We start from the raw sequence: 23,827 nt of genomic DNA on the forward strand, positions 1-23,827 counted from the left end.
GTTTGTTTGGGGTCAGTGGCATGGTCTGTATCTCCCCCCGCCCCTGCCAACCCCTGCCCTCAAGCTGGGTGACTTTCTCCAACCAGCCTCTCTCCCTCCATCCCTGAAAGTTTCTCTCCAGAACCGTGAAGTCTAGCGCCGAGCAAAGCAGCCATGGGCAGCAATGGACTGCTCCTGCACCGTGCTGTCACCAACTTCGTCCTTGGCCCCCAGCCCTCTCCTCCCCAACACCCCTTCTCTGCTCCTGCCAGCACCCATCCAGGTCACATTCCTGGCAAGGTCTCACTCTCAGCTGGTTGTCAACTAAGGTGTTGGCTGATAACAAAGCTATGAACTGATAAGGTTTAATTCTTTCAAGTGGTATTTTAAAAGACCAGGAAGCCTTCAAGAGCTAAAGAAATAATGGAGTAATGACAGGCATTAACTGTATGTGTGTGTGTGTGTGTGTGTGTGTGTGTGTGTCTGTGTCTGTGTAGGGAATATTGGTTACTTGGACTGGGAGCCTTGACTGTCATTAGAATAAACCCTGTGCCACCTGGGTCACAATATAGCAGCTTCTTAGGTCTTAAACTGAAACTGATGGATACATATATACCATCGATTTGTTGTTGTTGCTGTTCAGCCGCTAAGTCGTGTCCGACTCTTTGTGACCCCATGGACTGTAGCCTACCAGGCTCCTCTGTCCTCCACTATCTGCTAGAGTTTGCTCAAATTCATGTCCATTGGGTTGGTAATGCAATCGAACCATCTCATTCATGCACTATTGATACTATGTATGAAATAGATAATAAAAAATGTATTTTGTACCATTTCATATTGAATTTTCCAGGAGTACAATTAGGAACTGTGTACAGCAAGAGAAGATAGAGTTTTGTTTTTATTCTGCACTTTACCAGGAACTGTTCATCAGTAATGAAAATCACTTCCTGAATGCAATGCCCTCACAGTATCTGGGTTACTAACCCTGACCTCAGTCTGTATTGGAGGCTGTCCCTTTCATGGTGGTTTTAAGACTCTCTGATTATACGAGTGATACATTTGCATACCCGAAATATATGTGGTTTTTCTTTTGCTCTTTACTGAAGTTAAATAATTATATTGATTAAATCGTGTGTATAGAAGGTTACACTACGTGAATTTCACTTCAGGATAATAAGGAGAATGCTATAAAATATTTGTAGCAAAGAGGACATTGAGTCTGATTGTGTTGAGAACCTCTGATTAAATGTCTGAGCATGTATGTTACTTCCTCTGGGGCACCTTCACTGCACCTCTCCTGACCCACCTCCTCCCCGCCTCTGTGGAGGGTCAGGTGCTCTTGCTTTATGTTTCCATGGAGGGTCCTGTACATCTCCTTTATGACGATTGCTTTTAAAATTATGTATCCTCCCTAACAGATTATGGGCTTCATGAGAGAGCAGTTCAGTTCAGTTAAGTCGCTCAGTCGTGTCTGACTCTTTGCAACCCCATGAATCACAGCACGCCAGGCCTCCCTGTCCATCACCATCTCCTGGCATTCACTCAAACTCATATCCATGGAGTCGGTGATGCCATCCAGCCATCTCATACTCTGTTGTCCCCTTTTCCTCCTGCCCCCAATCCCTCCCAGCATCAGAGTCTTTTCCAATGAGTCAACTCTTTGCATGAGGTGGCCAAAGTACTGGAGTTTCAGCTTGAGCATCATTCCTTCCAAAGAACACCCAGGGCTGATCTCCTTTAGAATGGACTGGTTGGATCTCCTTGCAGTCCAAGGGACTCTCAAGAGTCTTCTCCAATACCACAGTTCAAAAGCATCAATTCTTCGGCTCTCAGCCTTCTTCACAGTCCAACTCTCACATCCATACATGACCACTGGAAAAACCATAGCCTTGACTAAACAGACCTTTGCTGCCAAAGTAATGTCTCTGCTTTTGAATATGCTATCTAGGTTGGTCATAACTTTCCTTCCAAGGAGTAAGCGTCTTTTAATTTCATGGTTGCAGTCACGATCTGCAGTGATTTTGGAGCCCCCCAAAATAAAGTCTGACTCTGTTTCCACTGTTTCCCCATCTATTTCCCATAAAGTGATGGGACCAGATGCCATGATCTTCATTTTCTGAATGTAGGGACTCTCATTACAATATGTAGTCCTAACTGCAGATGGTGACTGCAGCCATGAAATTAAAAGATGCTTACTCCTTGGAAGGAAAGTTATGACCAACCTAGACAGCATATTCAAAAGCAGAGACATTACTTTGCCAACAAAGGTCCGTCTAGTCAAGGCTATGGTTTTTCCTGTGGTCATGTATGGATGTGAGAGTTGGACTATGAAGAAGGCTGAGCGCTGAAGAATTGATGCTTTTGAACCGTGGTGTTGGAGAAGACTCTTGAGAGTCCCTTGGACTGCAAGGAGATCCAACCAGTCCATTCTGAAGGAGAACAGCCCTGGGATTTCTTTGGAAGGAATGATGCTGAAGCTGAAACTCCAGTACTTTGGCCACCTCATGCGAAGAGTTGACTCATTGGAAAAGGCTCTGATGCTGGGAGGGATTGGGGCCAAGAGGAGAAGGGGACGACAGAGGATGAGATGGCTGGATGGCATCACTGACTCGATGGATGTGAGTCTCAGTGAACTCCGGGAGTTGGTGTTGGACAGGGAGGCCTGGCGTGCTGTGATTCATGGGGTCGCAAAGAGTCGGACATGACTGAGTGACTGATCTGATCTGATCTGATCTGAAAGCAACTTCTGATGTATAATCAATATTTAATACACATCTCCTGAATACATGAATGATTAAATAGCTACCACTATGCTTTTCCTTCTTTCCATTTTTTTTTCTTTTGACTCTACAGCTTGTGGAATTTTTCCTGACTGAAGGTCGAACCTGTGCCTCTTGCAATGGAAGTTTGAAGTCCTAACCACTGGACCTGCAGGGAATTCTCTAAATACACTTTTCCTGACTGCTGATCTTCTTGTATTTTGACTCTGCATCCAAATTCCGGTTTATCACCTGGTTTCTCTCTGGAGGACATGCTTTGAACAGTCTCCTGTTCTGGTGTCAGAAATCCTCCTGGGAATGACTTGGATGTACCACTCTGATGTACAGCTGGCCTCTGAGGGCCTCCATCCTTCCTTTATTCTACCTAGAACTACCTTGATCCAATCATTTTATACTCTGTGTGTGTTAGAGGCTTAGTCATGTCCAGCTCTTTGTGACCCCGTGGACCTTAGCTTGCAAGGCTCCTCCATCCATGGAGTTTTCAATGAAAGAATACTGGGATGGGTTTCCATTTCCTTCTTCAGAGGATCTTCCTGATCCAGGGATCAAAGCCAGGTCTCCTGCATTGCAGGCAGATTCTTTACTGTCTGAGCTACAAGGGAACTACTTAACAGATTCTCATTAACTTCCCTTCATAAGTCTTTTTTTTTTTTTTTAAACTCATGTCTGATGTCTGTGGAATTGCTCTGAATTTCTAAACTGTGATGCTCCATCCTCGTGTTAGAAATGAGGGGAGGCTGCTTTCTCCAGAATTAACCTCCCATCATCTGGTTTTCCCTGGTGGCTTAGTCAGTAAAGAACCCACCTGCAATGCAGGTAGACCTGGGTTCCATCCCTGGGTCAGGAGGATCCCCTGGAGAAGGAAACGGCAACCCACTCCAGTGTTCTTGCCTGGGAAAATCCCATGGATAGAGGAGCCTGGTGGGCTACAGTCCATGGGGTCGCAAGAGGCAGACAGGACTTGGCGACTAAACCAGCATCACCATCTGGTCTGGGGTCACAACTCTGATGGAGACTTTATTCTCTCACAGTTTAGTCTGGAATAGGAAACCATCGCAGGTTACCTGAAACACGAGCCCTGCATCTTCAGACTCTTCTGGGAGCTGATGACTCACAGGACTGTCCCCTTGGGTCACTGATGGGACCATCTTCATCTGTCCTGGGAGCAGAAGGAGAGACAGCAGCATGTGTGTGGGAGTCTGAGTTTTCAGTCTTAGGATGGAAATAACTTACAAAACAGGGGTCATGCTGTGAAAAATGATCATCCCTTAATCTTACACAGGATTTGTTTCCAAAATTAGTTTTACAGACTTAGACTGGAAGAATCTGACAGAAGGCTGGTAGGTTTTGATGGGCCAGCAGGTCCTAGTGGGAGAAGGGGGCAGACCTGAGGAACAGGGGGGTTGGTCCCTGTGGGTGGGTAGGGGGAGAGTCAGGGGGGCTGTGTGGGCTGAGGGGAGGGTGACAGAGGAAGGAGAGCCAGAGAAGAGAGGCAGAAGGGACAGCAAACCAAATGTCTCCTTTTTGAACACAAATGCTAGAACAAACCCTGTGTGGAAAGAGGATCATGTAGTAACTGGGTAAGTGTTTGTAGGAAAGAAGGATCCTTAGGGGTTTGCAGAAAGGGGAGATCAGAGATTCAGCTACTGTCTCAGCTCACTTCTCTGATCCCCGTGGCATGAAGTGAGGCTGGGGATATTAAGGCAGAAATATCCTTGGTCATGGGGATGCTCCATTTTGAATTTCAATCAAACTGTCCCAACAAAATCAGATCTTGGCACTGCTTTAGTAGCTAGTCACAGGTACTCGTGGTGACTCTATTTTTGATAAATCGGACAATCTTCTGTCGTTGGTGCACGAATTGGGCAATCACCTGACTGGACCTGCTCTGCAGATCTTTCTCCTTATGTTGGGTCTGCTGGGAGTGTGCCTGTGGTGACTCCCTGGGCACCAGGATGCACCGTGTGCAGAGATCCAGAGCTCCTGTGAGTGGGGTGGCTGGGGGGTGGGGGATCTGAACACAGTCCAGGGTAAGTGTTGCCTGATCAAACAGGCAAGTGCAGTTGGCTGAACAAATACCCCTCCTCCTGCATCTGTCTGATTCAACATTTGTACAGTGGCTGGTCAAGGCTCTGTGCATGAACTGCCACATCCAGTGCTGCCGACTGACATCAGCAAGAAGACAGGAAGGATTTACATCCTCAAGACAGAAAGATGCTCCTGGTAGACCTTTAATTTTTGCAGTTCACGCCATCACATTGCAAGGTGTACTGTCCATGTTCGAAAAATGCAGCTCCAGGCTCGCCTCCATTCATGTTTATTTATACGATGCTCTCCACCCCAGGGTAACAGCAGGCCTGGCAGAACGAGAGAAACTTTTCTGCTGAAGACACACCATGGACGCCAGGATTTGAAAGAACCCCTTTGATTCTTTCTTGGACTCCACAGAGCCAAGAAAGCAGGTTTGGGGGAAAACAATAACTTGAAGAACATGGATAAAGTTAATCCTTAACTTGAGACCATTAAAGCCAGGAAATGGAGGTGAATTTAAAAATCCTGTTGGCAGTGATTCTGTATTCATACCCGTAATGACTTTCCTCCTTTTCCATCCTTCCCTTTCTTCCCACAAAGATGGTGCTGGGGGGTGGGGGGAGAGCTGAGAATGAGGTTTAATATCGTGAGCTGAATGCTTATCCTTAAAGTAAGTAACTTGGCCACTGGGTTTCCTTAGGTGTTCAATTCAAATCACTTTTTCTTGAAAAGTTAGGCTTTCTTTTGGTTAATTCCCCCCTGCCCCCGTTGCTCCTTTATTCTTCCAGGTATAAACTGTGCGAAGGCTTCCACATGGAGAAAACCCTGAGCTCTACGTAACCACTGATCACCACTCCCAGGTGAGGGAACAATGATTCAGCATTCATTACAAAATGACTCATAAGCAATCATGATCATTTTCAGGGAAAAAGACAATTATCAATTTCATGGACTCATACGTGATCGTGACTACTTTCAGGGACTTACAAAGATCAATGACCCATTCCCTGATTAATTAAGAGCTTCATCTTCCCACCCAGATCATGTGAACAACAGTGCATTTGCCAAGCTGCTGATTCTATTTCCTGAGGACAAAGACTCAAGTGAGTGGTAATGAGAAACTCAGACCTGCCACTCTAGATTTTGTGCCTCTGGAGCCAAATACAGTAGACATGGCTCAGTGGCCACAGACTCTCAGGTTTTGCTGGGAGCGGGGTTAATGTCCTTCTTCACAAAGCCCACATTGAACTCGCTTTGTCTTTGAGCCTCAGAGGCATTATTCTTAAAAAAAAAAAAAAAAAACTTTCCAAATAGTGAAGAGGGCAGTTTGCTGAGAGGGAAGAAGTATCTCGGATAATGAGTATGTCTCTTGGTACCAACACTCAGATGCTGGCGGTCTATTTCCCTCCCTCTTCCTGTCCTACGTGTCAATTCTGAGTCCATGGGGGCAGTGGGGTCATTTTGGTCTTCTTAGCATCACCCCTTCCACACTCTCCCTTCCTTTTCTCCGGAGTCCCCAGATTTGGGGTCCTGCCCGTGCCCACACTTTATGGTCATCCACAGCCCCTGGGGCCCGGGCTCACTGCAGGTCTTTCTGCTCTGACTGTGACCTTTTCTTGGAGATTTGAATATCCATGAGAATTTGAACTTCAATGGTTTGGTATCTCATTTCCTTGACCTCTTGTCCAAAGATTTCACTCCAGAGACCATGCCGCCGCTGCTGCTGCTAAGTCGCGTCAGTCGTGTCCGACTCTGTGCGACCCCATAGATGGCAGCCCACCAGGCCCCACCATCCCTGGGATTCTCCTGGCAAGAACACTGGAGTGGGTTGCCATTTCCTCCTCCAATGCAAGAAAGTGAAAAGTGAAAGTGAAGTCGCCCAGTCGTGTCCGACTCTTAGCGACCCCATGGAATGCAGCCTACCAGGCTCCTCCATCCATGGGATTTTCCAGGCAAGAGCACTGGAGTGGGTTGCCATTGCCTTCTCCACCAGAGACCATGGCTGTCCCTTATTAATAATCGTGGTCACACTTTACCGCAGCTGCCAACTTCGTACCCCCATTTTAGGATCCACTCTCCAGTCACACTCTACTTTCACCTCCAGCTTCGATGTCCCATCATTGGCGATACTTAGACCCATAGCCCATTTGTCCCCTTCCCTGTGATGTCCCTCATCCCTTCCAAGCCTCCTTCTCCACCTCCAGCTTCATCATTATTATCATTCCCTATATCATCATTCCTCTTCTTTTCTCTTTGAATCAGGTTTACCTTGAAAACCCAAACACTGGTTAAATTCACTTTTCATCTATTTGTGCCTAAACCAAGTAGTTAAATGCAGTTGGAGGAAAACACACACGCGGGCTGACCATTCTAACTAACTCATGCCCATGAGCCTCCCATGCTTCCTCATGCATGTGTCAGGGAGACCACATTCTCTGGTCTACTCAGTCCTCCTGGCCCTTGTCCTTGACACTTATGCTTCTTCTCCTTGTCATTCTTTCTTTGCTCAGTGGATAATCTCTTTTCGAATCTAACCAGAGAGCCACGCTGACTAAAAGAGAACTTGCCCATCTCTTCATTTTCTCAGCCCACTGCCCTGCACCTGCATCAGGATTGCACGTTTTTCCTTCTACTGCAAAAAGGCAATCGTCCCAGACTCTGGAGGCAGGAGGATGTCTTGAAAAGTGAGATGGGACCAGAGCCAGCAGAGGCTGCGAGAGGGCAGCCAATGTGTGCATCTTGAGACCTTCATCTTCTGCCAAGAGGAGTTCCCCTTCATCCACCCAGACCTGACCTTGGAGAGTTTAAAGACTTAGCATTTCCCCCAAATTCTAGGCTTATTCAAAAAAGAGGGTCTAAACTGTGCTGATGGAGAGTTGAATTTTGAGTTGAAGACAATAGTTAAACTCTAGGAGACAGAACTATTTTTAATTAGAAAGTCTGTTTTCCTTTCTACCCAGGTTGTAACTCATGAGTCATACAGAAAGCATGGAGCTACTTTCTTGGCATATCTGAGGGACAATGAGTCCCTTGGTTCCATGCACTCTTGCCATCACCCCTCTTTGGTCCTAGAGTTGAGCCCATATAGGACTTCATGATGGTCCTCCCACCCTTCTCGAACTCCGATCTCACCCACTCCAGGGCACCTGGCACACACGGCCAGCCCCTCTTTAGGATGCCAGCAGGAGGGCTATAGGCCTTTGTTCACAGTCGAAACAAGGCTCCCCTTAATGTTCAAGGTTAAAGCCCACTGTTGGGCACGGCATGTAATGCCCTGCAGGGCTGGCTCCTGTCTCTCCCCTTTGCCACCTCACTATACACACGGGACACTTCAGGGGCCACATCCTCAAGTCCCTGAGAGTCTGCATGTCTCCTTCCACTGGCCTGACTCTCCTTGCCCTTCTCTGCCAACCAAACTCTTACACATACCTCAGGTCCCTTTGGTGGGTCTTCTCCATTTCTGCGCTTCATGAATACCCTGGATGGAGCTGACTGCTTTCTCTTTTCAGCCCATGTAGTACTTTGTTCACGTGCTTCTGTGACAATGTGTCCAGTGACTTCTTTGAGTCCTTATTTCTGTGTCTTACCTTCCTCTGAGGGCAAGACAAGTCCTGACTCATGATGGAGACTCAGTGCCTAATAGCACATAGTAAATGCTCAGTGAATGGTTCTCAAAGGAGAAAAATGAAGGAATCAACTCACTGCATGCTGACCTTTTTTCTAGGTCTTGGGCTTTGTCACAGATTGAAAAGATAGTATTTACATTTGTAGCAATTTTTGGGTTTGGGTGAACTCTGGGAGTTGGTGATGGACAGGGAGGCCTGGCGTGCTACAATTCATGGGGTCACAAAGAGTCGGACACGACTGGGCAACTGAACTGAACTGAAACAGTTAACAAGCACAATGAAATGACAGCAATTAAATGACATTGAAAATTTGGGGCTGACCTGCCTGACTCCCAGGAATCAGTGAGGCTGAGCATGTGAGTTGTCACCATCTCTCAATTTCAAAGCAGAACTTCCAAACCAAATGATGCTCACCCTTCTAAAACATTTGTGTTTAGAAATCATACAATATGTGGAGTGCTTCACCAAGTGTGTTCAACAACCCATAAAAAAGAATGAAATAATGTCATTTGCAGCAACACTGATGGATCTAGAGATAATCCCACTAAGTGAAGTAAGTCAAACACAAGTAACAAGTTATATCACATACCTGTGGAATCCAAAAAATGATACAGATGAACTTAGTTACAAAACAGGAAAAGATTCACAGACATAGAAAACAAACTGATGGTTACCAAAGGGGAAAGAGGGGAGGCATAAATTAGGAGTTTGGGATGAATATACACACACTACTGTATATCTAAAATAAACAAGAAGGACCTACTGTATAACACAGGGAACTATACTCAGTATCTTGTAATTATCTCTAATGGAAAAGAATCTCAAAAAGTATACATATATATATCAATAAAATGGAATCACTTTGCTATATATTTGAAACTAAAACAACCTTGTAAATGAACTATACTTCAATTAAAAAGTGTTCAATAACCATTGAAAGCAATACCAAAGATTCAAACAGCAAAGTTGTGCAGCCCATTAATAAATGAACACCAAGCATGAAGCCATCATTTAGACGCTGGAATGTGCAGACTTACTTGGTTGAAAGAGGCGGCTTCATCATCTCCGGCAGTAACTGTGGCCCAGGAGGGTACTGCCAGTCTGGCTGTAGTTGAAATTCTGTGCTTGCTTTGCTGTGAGTCTGTGAGCTTAGCTCCTCTTGTGCCTCCAATGCTGGCTCCATTTCATGCCGTGTGGCAGTGTGCGGAAAAGAGAAGCATTGAGAGCAGACTTCGGACTTTGGTTAAATATGGAGAAAGCCTTTCTCTCTGTCTGGTAATAAAGCCCTTTTGCATCATATTCAACCTGATATAGTCTTATTCGCTTCATCGACTATAGAATTCTTATACATATACTCTATAGTCTTATAAAAATTGAATTGAGCAGCAGCTATAAATAATTAAACTTATCCTAGCTGGGACTTGCCAGTATAAAGATGTTATAAATTCAAAGTCATGCCAAGGACAGTGGATTGAGTGATTTATCATTGCTGAGCCTCGCAACTGCCAGCTTCTGGGTCTGGGCTTCTGTTTATCTGTCCTGTTGCTGAATCCTGAGGTCATTTGTGGCCACCGAAGCCCCATGGCAGAGACAGAGAAACACTTACTGTGGGTCCTCCTAACTATCTTGTAAATGAGCAAGAGACAGTGAGACTTTTCACAGCTAACTCCAATTTATATTTCTGAAAGGGTCTTCACAATCAGAGTCGAGGCATTGCTCCGGTGTTAGTATTAGGAGCCCACACGTACACCAGCACAAAATGTGGGCTTGAGGCTTGAGGTCCTGAGGCAGCAGACACACCTCTTGTCTTTCCTACTTTCAAAACCTAACCATCCATCACGTCATTAGATAAGTTCACTTCAATATTGGAGCACAGTTGTTACCAGATTCATCTCAAATCACTCGCCTTGGTGACAGAGCTTAATTATGACCTCAGCTCAGGATAAAAACTACTGACGGTCTTCGTGTCTTCTAAATTTGATTGCCGATTCTGCATGAGAATTCTTGGGAGACATTACTTATAAAAGTAAAGATTAGATGCGTAACAATTGCCTTGAAAATGAAATTATCACCAGGGAGAGAAAGAACACATGTTTTCAATTTTCCTGAGTGTGATCAGGATACTAGATGCATGTGTGTATGGCGGGGGGCGGGGGGCGTAAAGCTGGGGTGAGCCGCTGCTAACACAGGGCGCTGACTCTAAAGGAACTGGAAATGTCAAAGTGGGTGTGTCCATGGGAGGGATGTCCCCTCACAGAGAAGGCTGGTTGGTCCTAAAAGACTGCATAGTGACCACAAGGCCAGAGGGGCCCTTGAAGGGAGCTATTTAAAAGGCAGATATTGTGCAAATTATGTTAAGAACCTGCCTGCCAACGCAGGACACACAAGAGATGGGGATTCAATCCCTAGGTCAGGAAGATCCCCTGGAGGAGCGCATGGAAACCCACTCCAGTATTCTTGCCTGGAGAATCCCACAGACAGAGGAGCCTGGTGCACTGCGGTCCATAGGGTTGTAAAGAGTTGGACACAACTGGAGTGACTTCAAGTCAAGCAGCAAAAATTGCATGTGGGCTTATATGTGGAATCTAAAATATGACACAAATGAACATATCTACAAAATAGAAACATACTCAAAGGCACAGAGAACAGAGGTGTGGTTGCCAAGGGAGAGGCGGGAGGGGGAGGAATTGAAACAGAAATTTGGGATTATCAGATGCAAACTAGTACATATAGGATGGATAAACAACAAGGTCCTACTGTGCAGCACAGGGAACTGTATTCAATATCCTGCGATAAACCATAATGGAAAAGAGTATGTATGTGTATAATTGAATCACTTTACTGTACAGCAGAAATTAACACAACATTGTAAATCAACCAGACGTCAAAAAAAAATTAAAGAAAAAAAAAAGAGTAGACATTTGAGATAAAGTGGACTGGCTCTAGTTAGGCAAGTTACTCTCTCATTGTGAGCATTGACATAGATGGGCCTAGATATTATCATACTAAGTCAGACAGAGAAAGACAAATATCTTATAATATCACTTATATGTGGAATCTAAAACAAAAAGATTCTTTTATGAACTTATTTACAAAACAGAAACAGATACACAGGCTAGGAAAACAAAACTATGATTACCAATGGGGAAAGGTGGGAGCAGATAAGTTAGGTGTTTGAAATTAACATGTACCCACTACTATATATAAAGTAATCGACAAAGACCTACTGTATAGCACAGGGAACTATGTTCAATATTCTGTGACAAACCAATGGAAAAGAATACGAAAATGAACATAGATACGTATAACTGAATCACTTCGCTTTCCATCAGAAATGAACAGAACACAGTACATCAACTATATGTCAATTAAAAAAACTTTGTGTGGGGAAGAATTAAATGCAAGGAAGGAATGAGGAAGAGGGTGAGCGAGGAGGGCACAGCAGCACACTTGGAGGGAAGAGGAGGCTGGGATTTTAAAGCAATTTCAAAGGACTGTATCTCAATTTTGCCTGGAACCAACTTGCATCATGGTGATCAGACATTGTCTGTAGTTGAAACTGCGGCTCTAAAATGGAGCCACTGTCTCCAAGTGCTGATCCTGCTACCTCGGGTCTCAGGTGCCACGATGGCTGAGGAATAACAGCTCTTGAAAGTGAAAGGTAGTTGTTCAGTCATATCTGACTGCAACTCCATGGACTGTAGCCCACCAGGCTCCTCTGTCCATGGAATTCTCCAAGCAAGAATACTGGAGTGGATTGCCATTTCCATCTCCAGGGGGTCTTCCCAAACCAAGGATTGAACCCACATCCCTGGCATCACAGGTGGATTCTTTACCGTATGAGCACCAGGAAGCTTCTTATTGGAAAGATGCTGAATCCCCGTGGACACCAAGGCAAGTTTGTAACTGATCTGCCCAGGAGAGCTAGTTTCTCCCCTCTCTTCTGTGAACCTCTCCTGAAATATCTCTTTTCAGTGATTGAGCCCTAACAGTAGAGACATTTTTCCTGTTTTGATTGGCAATTGTTCCTATATTTTTCATTCCCCTGTGAAAGAGGGAGCTATTCATCTGGTTTTCTTAAGAAAACCTGTCTTCTATTTGACATTATTCAAAAGCTATTATGTAATCATATCTGAGCAATTGCATTTGTTTGCATCTTCTCCTACAATGTTTCCCCATGGTGGCTCAGATGGTGAAGAATCTGCCTGCAATGCAGGAGACCTGAGTTCAGTCCCTGGGTCAGGAAGATCCTCTGGAGGAGGGCATGGCAACCAGCTCCAGTGTTCTTGCCTGGAGAAATCCATGGACAAAGGAGCCTGGTGGAGTGACTAACAATTTTCCCTACAATTTTGAAAATTTGTATTAAATGAGATGTAGAGTGGTGAGTAAATAATGTTCAAACACATTCTGCATCTGTTTATTAATTTATCAGCCATTTTATTGAGGACCTACTATTTGCCATTATAGATGTCAATGGAAACATCTTACTCTGGAATGGGATGCTCTGGCACCAACTACCAAATTGGTCTGGGTCTCCTCAAGTTGTAAATTGGTAGGGATAATACGTAAATGATCGTGGTGAGAATGACATGCTTAAAATGTCTACATATTAAATGTAAAATGAACTTTAGATTTTCATTCAGAAACTATGCCAGGTGCAGAGGTACAGAGAAAAACCTGATTCTGATACTGCCTCAAGGAGCACACTGTTATCCAGGCAGGAGATGTGTCGGGGTCTGGGGGGAGTGATCAGGACAGGCTCCCCAGGGGAGACCTGTGGTCTGGGGGTTGAGGGTTCAGGGGAAGCCCAGCCATTTACTTGGGCCAACATCACTGGAACCTTGAATTTTCTTTTTAAGAGTTTTTAAAATGTGGACCATTTAAAAAATCTTTATTGAATTTGTTACAATATTGCTTCTGTTGTTTTTGTGTGTGCGTGCTAGTTTGCTTCAGTCATCTCTGACCCTGCGACCCTATGGACTGTGACACACCAGGCTCCTCTGTCCATGGGATTCTCCAGGCAAGAATACTGGAGTGGGTAGCCATTCCCTTCTTCAAGGGATCCTCCCGACCCAGGGATCGAGCCCAAGTCTCCTGCACTGTGCAGGTGGATTCTTTACCACTGAGCCACCAGGGAAGCCCTGCTTCTGTTCTCTTCTGTTTTTATGGCCACAAGGCATGTGGGATCTTAGCTCCCAACCAGGGACTGAACCCACACTCCCTGCATTGGAAGGGGAAGTCTTAGCTATTGGACTGCCAGGGAAGTCCCTTGAATTTTCTCATTCTCCAAGCCTTTGTCCTGATGTCACAGCAGAGATGACTAGGGCCCACTCTTTCCCCATCCTCTCTGACTGCACATCCCCAGGTAGATCCAGCTGCTGCTGGGATGGTACAGACTATATGTACAGTCACTCTCTCCACCTATTTGCCTTCCCTACAGTTTGCTGCTCAAGTAAATGTTCAATCATCCTCTCACGTGACTGTGGCCTGAAGGTGCAGAGCAGTGGAGAGAACAATTTAATTTCTAATAATGTCTGTCCCTCTGAGTCACGGCATGTGTGCCAGTGAAAATTCAGGAGTTGCTGAAATTCCTCCACTCCAGCAGATTTGTTGCCTTTCTGGGCTGTGTGACAACTTTTGCTCCCCCTGCTGTCACTCTACACATCCCCGAGTCTCTTTGGATGGCAATTCATGATAGCTCCCTGCAGCAATGATGGAAATATGTCAGGGATATCAAAGGCAGAAGGAGGCAGTTCCAAGTAAAGGTGGTGATTTGCCCTCATCCCCCGACACCCCAGGACCTCGCTCACCACCAGAAGATGTGATTGGAGGGTGTTTAAGGCAGACTTAAGCAGCTTAAAAATAATCAGGTAGCTATTTAAGACAGAAGCCAAATACTTTTGTAGACGATGAAACCTGTTAATGTATAGTTCTTTGGAAGAAAACATAATGACTTACTCTTTGTTGGTATGACACTTAGAAAGTCCCTTACCCAAACCAAGCTCTCCAATGACATATTGCACAAGCATATTTGTCAAACTTCCTCCAAATTAACACAGTAGATTAAATGTATTAAATAACCTCACCAACAGTAGAACTGCAGAAGCTCACGTGTGTACACTTTTGTGAATATCCATCCCTGCATGAAACAGGTAAAACTTCTTTTGTTCTCCAGTGAGCAGCCTACGTGACTTTCGGGTGACTTAAGGTCACAGTTGGAATCACAGTGCTGTTATTGGCATGGATCTCAGAATCCCATTACCAGTGTTTCCCACCACTAGGCTTTTGTTATTTCTAAAAAGGAAAAGAGGGACTTCCCTGGTGGTCCAGGAGTTAAGATTTTGCCAATGCAGAGGATGTGGGTTCGATTCCTGGTTGGGGATCCCACTTGCTTTGTGGCCAAAAAACCAAAACCTAAACAGAAGCAATATTGTAACATATACAATAAAGACTTTAAAAGTGATCCACATTAAAAAAAAATCTTTAAATAAAAAGGAAAAGAAATAAATGAAGATTATTCATATGCAATTGTCTTGTGTAGACTTTGAAAGTCTTTAACTTAATGAGTAACATGCTTGGTCCTGGTAGACAGGACTATTCACACGAAAAATGTGTTTACATTTAGAAATACTGAAATTCACCAAATAAATCATTTTATTGAACTTTCAGCTAAGAGCATTGAATGCTTCCAAAGTTAGTAAATTTACGAGGTTGAAAGTGACCTCAGACTTTGTACCTCTTCATTTGCAGATGAGGAGGTGGAGGCTTGCCTGCCATTGTTCAGTCGCTCAGTTCTGTCTGACTCTTTTCGACCCCGTGGGCTACAGCATGGCAGGCTTCCCTATTCTTCACCATCTCCCAGTGGACCAAGTTGCTGAGATCAGACAGCTACTTAGTGGATGAGTCAGAACAGAGCACAGCTCTCTGCCCACCAATGAGCCGTCTCTCCACAACAGCTAAATAATTTACACTTGTGATCATTTGGGCATTGATGGTTGCTGCTTTGTCTTCATACGTTTTTTATTTACTTTTATTTGTCTTTTTATTAAAATTCTTAAAATTTCTTTTTACAATGTTGTGCTGATTTCTGCCATGCTATGCTATGCTATGCTAAGTCACTTCAGTCGTGTCTGACTCTGTGCAACCCCATAGACGGCAGCCCACCAGGCTCCCCCATCCCTGGGATTCTCCAGGCAAGAACACTGGAGTGGGCTGCCATTTCCTTCTCCAATGCATGAAAGTGAAAAGTGAAAGTGAAGTCGTTCAGTCATGTCCGACTCTTAGCGACCCCATGGATTGCAGCCTAACAGGCTCCTCCGTCCATGGGATTTTCCAAGCAAGAGTACTGGAGTGGGGTGCCATTGCCTTCTCTGGATTTCTGCCATACAACAATGCAAAATAAGCCATAGTTTTTAAAAAACAGTGGTTAGATGCCACAAAATAGGAGGCAATGCCTTAACATATGTGTATTGTCAGGCCCAAGAGCCCCTTCAATCCTTGTCAAAGGAGTGCTAACCTTCTCTCCTTTCATACAACACTCATATGGTTTTATTGTTGCGATTTTAAAACTCAGGAATATCTAAAATTGTTGGCCCATTATGTTTTCCTTGCATGCATTGTTCCTTGAAGGTAATGGGAGATTATCATGTCAGATCCCCTGTGCAGCAGATGGTTTATGGCTTGGCAGGCAGGAGCCTGGAGAAGACACTGGTCAGGTGCCAACTTGCATTCAGGAAGTCTCCTTCCCCCCAAGACTATCCTGCAGAATCAGCACAGGAAACCTGGACACAAGAAAGGAGGAGGGGAGATGAGGAAGGTGGGTGTCAGGATGATGTCAATCAGACCACAGGCTGGTCAAATCTGATTGATTAGTGTGTGCTTTCATAGCCAGGCCCCAGAGATGAGATTCAAAGAAATTCAAGGAACAATTTTTGACTCCTGTTCTCAAAAAGCTTGTGCTTTCTTGGGAAGGAACTACTCACTTATCACACCACATATTGTAAGAAGGAGAGAAAACTTGCAAGTCTGTCTCTTCCTGCCCCTGTCTCCTGTTGTTTTCCAACTGTTGCTGCTGCTAAGTCACTTCAGTCATGTCCAACTCTGTGCAACCCCAGAGATGGCAGCCCACAAGGCTCCCCTGTCCCTGGGATTCTCCAGGCAAGAACACTGGAGTGGGTTGCCATTTCCTTCTCCAATGCATGAAAGTGAAAAGTGAAAGTGAAGTTGTTCAGTCCTGTCCGACCCTCAGCGACCCCATGGACTGCAGCCTTCCAGGCTCCTCCATCCATGGGATTTTCCAGGCAAGAGTACTGGAGTGGGGTGCCATTGCCTTCTCCATTCCAACTGTAAGGGTCACTAATTAACTGGTCACATTTCCAGACCCTGGCTGGTTACTTCACAAGTAGACAAGATCACCATGCTTAAAAGGGCATAGACCCTTCTGCCACCTTTTCTTTGTTGGAGGTCACTAAGCTTGGCTCCTTTTTGCAAATCCAACTTGCTCTTGCTTCCTGAGGGTAGGCTTGGGTGCCTGTAAATGCTTCTTGTAGCTGTGGTCAGTAACTTCCTGATGGCAAAATTGGGATTTGGAGGGAAAGGAGAGGACCTGTCTGTGTCAGCAGAAAGGACCAGTTCGGGGGTGTGGGTTTCAAGGCCAGATGGTTAAAAAAGGAGCCCTCCAGTCTCTAGATTCTATGTGAGAGCATTTCTTTGGGGATCTGATCATAAAAGGGGTGATGGGTAGGACAGAATCCCAGTATTTCTCACTCAACTCTTTTTAGTATCTCTGTTCACCATCACCCCTTGTGCCAGGATCAGTAACTAAAGGGTGTTAGTGTTGAAACAATCAAAGACCGATAGTTTGAGAATCATCACCAGTATCAGATGCAATTCTGAATAAAACATCTTCTGCATTAGTCATTATAGATAGGTGGTGATGGCTTTGGCTTTCCAGGTGACTCGGTGGTAATAAATCTCCCTGTCTTTTTAAGGCAGGAGGTTTTTAAGGACAGGAACCAACAAAGATTCCTTGAATTTCTTTGAATCTCGTCTCTAGGGGCATGCAGGAGATGCAGGCTTGATCCCTGAGTTGGGAAGATCCCCCTGGAGAAGGAAATGGCAACCCACTATAGTATTCTTCCCTGGAAAAATTTCAGGGCCAGAGGAGCCTGGTGGGTTATAGTCCATAGGATCATAAAGAGTCGCTCATGACTGAGCGACTGAGCATGAACACATTAGCTAAAGACAGTCCAAAAAGTTTCTGGACTGAAAATTTCCCTTCATCAAGGGACCATGTGTCCTCCTAGAGAGCTTTATGAACACATGAGTAATGGGTGAGCTGTGAGCTGATGTGATTGGATTGTGGGCAGAAATGCTGTGAGACCTGGTATAGCACAGCTGCCCAGGTCTTGGGAAATGGTCACAGGCAGCAATGAGATTTAGGGCCAATCTGTTTAAAGAGCATTCTCTCTGGGAGAGCAGGATGTACGATTACAATGATAAGGAAAGAACAACACTTTTAAAAGAGTTGAGGGATTTGTATGTCATGTTGGTATCCCAAAGCCCCTGACTGGCCTCAAGGCTTTCTCTCAATCAGGCCCTTGGACTGGGAGCCACAGGAAATTTGAAGATGACATCTTCATGTTTCAGTGTCAAGTCTGGGGGGTATGGGAAGTTGGTATGGACTGCTCAAGAAAGTTCCCTAAAAGAAGCAGGGAGTTCGTAGAATATCTGTCAGCAAGTAAAGGTGTTTTTCTCCATGGTGAACTTGGAAGAACTCAGGCTGACATCACTGTGTGAGATTCAGGGTAACAATCCCACTGCCGAATGAGGTGTGGAAAGTCCCATGGACCAGACTGCTGCTCTTTTAACTCTGTATCCATGCTAGACATGTGACAGGGTGTGTACAGACAGCTTCCTTGAATATTTTTCTTTCTTTCTTTCTTTTTTATACCAATTTTGCAGTTGACTCAGTTATGTGCTGGGTGAGGTGGGGGATAGAAGAATAGAATAGGAAAGAGGGTGAAGGCAGGGAGGGGAAGAGCGACGGGTAAAGGGGAAGAAAGTGCTACTCTCCCAATTCCTCGATAACAATTGATGATTGATGGTGATTAATCTAATTCAATGAATGCTGATGATTGATCTAATTTGATGAAAGATGGTGATTGATCTAATTTGACCTTCAAGGTGAATGCGATAACATGGTCAAGATAAACTTGTATATACTATTTCCTATCGGAATTATCTTGAATACTTGGATCATATATTTTATAAAAAGTCATATCTATTCTTTAAGAGTGACTTAAATCTTACCTCTTCAATAAAACCTTTTCTCAACACCCCAGCCAGAAAATTTTTAGTTCTCTCCACTTTCTGACCATATTATTCTCTTGAAACTAATCAAGTGGAGCTCTGTTTCACTTACTTATTTCCATGAGTATGTGTGTCTCGCATTTCCCAGGAAACATTTTTCTTAGGGAGAGAGGAACCATCTTCGAGAATTTTCCTCATGGAATTCCTACACTGTGTTCTGTATAAAGGATGTTTAATGAGCATTTGCCAGGTAACTAATATTTATTGGAAAGTTTGGCTCATTTTCAAGTCTATGTATTTTCAAGGTACTGACAGAAAAACCCAATTTTAGATTCCGGTTAGAATTTTCATTGTCCTGCCTTTATTTTAATAGGAAATTGACTTATTGTTAAAAATACTATTTTCTACTTTCTAACATGGATAGTAATAAACTAACTCATGCAAATGTTTTGAAAAATAAGGAATGAATAAAGTTCAACATCCAAAAATGAAGTCCAAACATGTATCTCTAAATTCAGGTCCTACTGATGGAGATTAAAAAATGTACCAGTTAGTACTGGTGTGAAAATGATGAATTAAAAGTTGTACTTTTAAGTTCATTATGGGTAAAACTCCAGTACCCTTGCCTGGAAAATCCCATGGAAGGAGGAGCCCGGTGGGCTGCAGTCCTTGAGTCACTAAGAGTTGGACATGACTGAGCGACTTCACTCTCACTTTTCACTTTCATGCATTGGAGAAGGAAATGGCAACCCACTCCAGTGTTCTTGCCTGGAGAATCCCAGGGATGGGGGAGCCTGGTGGGCTGCCGTCTATGGGGTCACACAGAGTCGAACACAACTGAAGCGACTTAGCAGCAGCAGCAGTAGCAGCAGAAATATTTATGCAAACTAAATTTCTAGTGACTAGACAGAAAATGACTCATATAAAATAGATGGGATTTTGTGAATAATTCTGAGGTATAGGAGAAATTTCTAAAATTCTGAGGACTTACGATAGAAATCACTAAGACTATAATCCTCCATCCTTTTGTACTCTGTTTAAATAGCACAGTTACTAATGTTTCAAAATTTAAACAACCTTTAATTAGATAATACAAGTGCATGGTAAAAAATTCAGTGAAACAAAGTTTTTCTTCTATTCCTATCTCCAAAGCCCTGGTTCTCCTCCTTATAAAATTACGCTACTTTTTTTTCATTTTATTCAGAGATATTATCTGTGAATTCAAGCTTATGTTTCAGTGCACCTTTTCACTTTTATAACATAAATGTTGGCATGCTGAAAAGAAGGTCCTAAGCTTTGTTTTTATTTTGACCTACCAATGTATCTGGAGATTGTTCACATCAATACATGTGGATCTACCTTGTTCTTCTTGACACTGCAAAATTCTCAATGGTCCCATACCGTCAGTGGCTACCATACTGGACAGAGCAGATACAGAATATTTCCATCATCATGGAAGGTTCTGTTGGACTGAACCCTCCTAGAATGTAAGATTTGAGTGGAAAACTGCCTCTAAGATGAGTGCATGCATGCTCAGTCCCTTCAGTTGTGTCCAACACTTTTAGACCCCATGGACTATAGCCTGCCAGGCGCCTCTGTCCATGGGATACTCCAAGCAAGATTACTGGAGTGAGTTGCCATGCTCTCCTCCAGGGGATCTTCTTGTCCCGGGGATCTTCTTGTCCCAGTGATCTAACCCGTGTCTCCTGCATCAGGGCGGATTCTCTATTGCTGAGCCACTGGGAAGCCCTTAAGATGAATCATGGGTCTTGATGGAGAGACTGATTTGTGGGAGGGAGATGTTTGACCTAGGGAGAGGTCTTAACCAGGGCAGTTGAGCAGGGAGGTCACAGGGCCTTTCAGGATAGACAGAATCACTTGTGAGGATTCCCAGCTTTTGGCTGGAGTAACCAGAGGAGGAATCCAGCTTAGACAGGTGCTCAGAATTCAAAGAAAGAACAATGTAAGGGCCATGTGATGAAAACAGTTTTAGACAGGGCTCAAAACAAACAAGAAAGCAAGTGTGCATGTTTACCAGACAGAGGACAGTGAGAGACTGGAGACAGAGAGGCAGGTGGGATTAGGATAACCGGGTCCTTGCGAGGACCAACAGTCAACCCACATATCAGACAGGCCTGCCCCTGTCCTCTTAGGTCTTCTAACTCATCTGATTTTCTACCTCAATTGGTGTTAAACAGGAAGGATTCAGAAATCTGGGTTTGAAAAAAAATTCTTGAGCCTCAGTTTTCAAACCTAAAAATAAACATTCAAATGATATATTTGAATTTTTCATTAAGATAACTGTAGTAATAAGTGCCTCACACACAACATTATAAAGAAATTATACTCCTATAAAGAAGAGAAATCAAAGAATAATTCTTTAAAAAGAAAAAAAAATGTGGCTGCAATAGTTCCTTGGCTCTGTCTGGGAACCCGTCCGCAGTGGCATACTCTATCTCTCCAGTGGGTGCAGACAACCCCCTACCCCCGGTAAATAATAATACCTGATAGCTCAACCGGATTCTACAGTTCTTTGTCTCCAGTGGAGCTCTGGCAAGCCTAGAGGACTCTGAGCTTTTATTCCTGATGGAGTGACAGCAGCTCCCTACTGGCTAGAACAGAATCAGGGGCAGAGAATGGGCTCAGGGCTGGTCAGTTTCCAGGGGAGCATGACCTGGCTAGCTTGAGTATTCCACATATGTCAAATGAGGGGGCAGAGCAGACTGATTCCTGAGGTCCCTTCTGTGATCTGACAGCTCAGGGCCCGGAAGGATCTTCTGTTTGCTTTCAGAGTGTCAGCTACAAGATGGGTATTATTTGAGAAGACAGGTGTGCCCATGTAACCTGAAATGCTTCTAATAAAAAGAAAAAAAATTCATATTTTTTTTCACAGACACACTAGGCTGCAGACATTTAATAATGACAGAACTAATGCAGAGTCTGAATTGGCCAGTTTGACCTTATCAAGCCATAGCAGTGGCTCTGTTCATGGAACTCCTAAAGTGTATGCTGATTAGCTCTTTGTTTTTTTAAAGATTTTTTTTTGATGTGGTTCATATTTCAAAGTCTTTATTGAATTTGTTATAATATTGCTTCTGTTGTTTTATGTTTTGGCTTTTGGCTGAGAGGCATATGAGTTCTTAGCTCTCCAGCCGGGGATCGAACCTGCACTGCCTGTGTTGGAAGGTGAAATCTTAACCACTGAACCATCAGGAAAGTTCCCTGATGAGCTCTTTTGAAAGTCAAATATTCAGAACCTTTGATGTCACCATTGACCAAATTGGCCCCTTGATCTCGTGGTGAATGACAGGGGTAGAACAATCCTGGGGATGCCAACAAGGCACTGAAGACAGGACCAGAGAGACCCCTGCAGCTTGCAATGCTTCCGTCCCACACAGAATCTGGACTCTTTTATCTTAAAGCCCAGGAATCCAAATTATGATTGGGGGCGTGGTGAGAAAAAAGTACATTTTGATGAAAATCCAATTAAAAGCACGATTAATTGGGCACTTACTACTCACAAAGCACTTTGCTTGATGACTTTAAGGAGATGAGGATAAATCAAATAGACTGTGTGCCCTGAAGGAATTTATAACATAAGGGAGTGGGGGTGGATAGGTAGGTGCAAAATAAACAACAAAGGGATGAGTCCAGGTTTCTTAGAGAAGATTAGATTGAGATCAAGGCGAATAACCTGGAAAGAATATTGGAGATACAGGCTCCAATACTGACTGACTTGGACCAAGGAAATCTGAGACGAGGCAGACCATAAGAGGTGTTCTGGGTGACACCTCCACCCCACCCCATCCTCCAATTTACTTTGCCGCCCAAAAAGAAATTGAAAAACTTTGGTAAGGGGTGACTTTCCTCTGTAAATCATATTTAAATGAGACAGCTGTATTTTTCTGCTTCATGCTTAGCCAAATCCTATTTAATTAACCTACTTAGACTTGTTGATTGAGGTTAATTAGACCCTAGGATTGATGTTAATTGCCATTGTAAACTGCCAATGCTATAAGCAGTACATTTTGGATTTGGTTAAGAAAATTGAGGTAGAAGTCTATTTTTCATAGCTTGCTTACTTTTTGTCTCTCTCCCTCCTCTAAGATAAAAAAGCATCCCTCCTTCCCTAATTGTGTTGTCTTGTGTTTTTGTCATGGTGATGGGTGGATGGGTTATTGAAAGGACTGATTCCTTCTGGTCAATAGTTCTTTATATATGCAGGCAGCCCCTTTCTCTTGACCCCCTGTTCTCTCTCCTTTCTGATTATGCCCTATACAACACATGCACATTTATGCATACATATGCACACATATACATATGCCTACAAGCATACACACACACACATACACGCACAGCATGATATACTTCTGTTTTTCTATAAACATGTGTGGATTTTTCTCAGGCAGCTGCACACTGTTGATCCCAGGGGAGGCTGAAGGAAGGCCTCTGGCAATTTGATGGGACCTTCAACAGAATAACAAAGATAATTCAACTTTTAATAAAATGTATGTATGTGTGGACCACTTGGCAACCCAGGTAGACATAGGAGATGCAGGTTCGATCCCTGGGTCAGGAAGATTCCCTGGAAGAGGGGCATGACAACTCACTCCAGTATTCTTGCCCGGAGAATACCACGGACAGAGGAGCCTGGCGGGCTGCAGTCCATAGGATGGCAAAGAGTTGGACATGACTGAAGCAACTGAGCATGCACACAAGTGTATGTGGTGGCGTCTGAGGAGGCCAAAGGGAAGGCAAGCAGGCGTAGCAAGAGAGAAAAGAGGAAAAGCAGCATTTCCAAGAGTCAGAAGGTGTGAAAGGCTGGGCATTTGCCCTGTTTTAGCTCAGGGATAAGAATTCAAATTCTGGAGGACAAATTCCTCTGCCAATAAATCAGGATTTAGGCCTTCTTACCCATAAACCCAGTTCAGCTAAATCTGGTTACATCCAGGTTTCTCTCTCCTCACATATGAAGTAGATGCATAAGAAAGCCTGTGTATATTTATGCAGGTTCTCTAAGTAAGTAGGTACTAAGGACCTGAGTGCAGCTTGCAGTGAACCGCTCTTGGGCAGTGGTCCCCAAGTGTTTGGCACTAGGGA

General features: G+C 44.1%; 1 non-coding gene across 1 annotated transcript; it reads right to left on the reverse strand.

Moving 5' to 3' along the window:
- Positions 1-15,830: 15,830 nt before the first annotated feature.
- Positions 15,831-15,954, reverse strand: LOC139186683 (U6atac minor spliceosomal RNA). Its single transcript, XR_011570357.1, has one exon. It is a non-coding gene; the product is annotated as a U6atac minor spliceosomal RNA (small nuclear RNA).
- Positions 15,955-23,827: the final 7,873 nt, after the last annotated feature.

Source organism: Bos indicus, chromosome 13 (genome assembly GCF_029378745.1).
Source record: "Bos indicus isolate NIAB-ARS_2022 breed Sahiwal x Tharparkar chromosome 13, NIAB-ARS_B.indTharparkar_mat_pri_1.0, whole genome shotgun sequence".
NCBI classification, from domain to species: Eukaryota; Metazoa; Chordata; class Mammalia; order Artiodactyla; family Bovidae; genus Bos; species Bos indicus.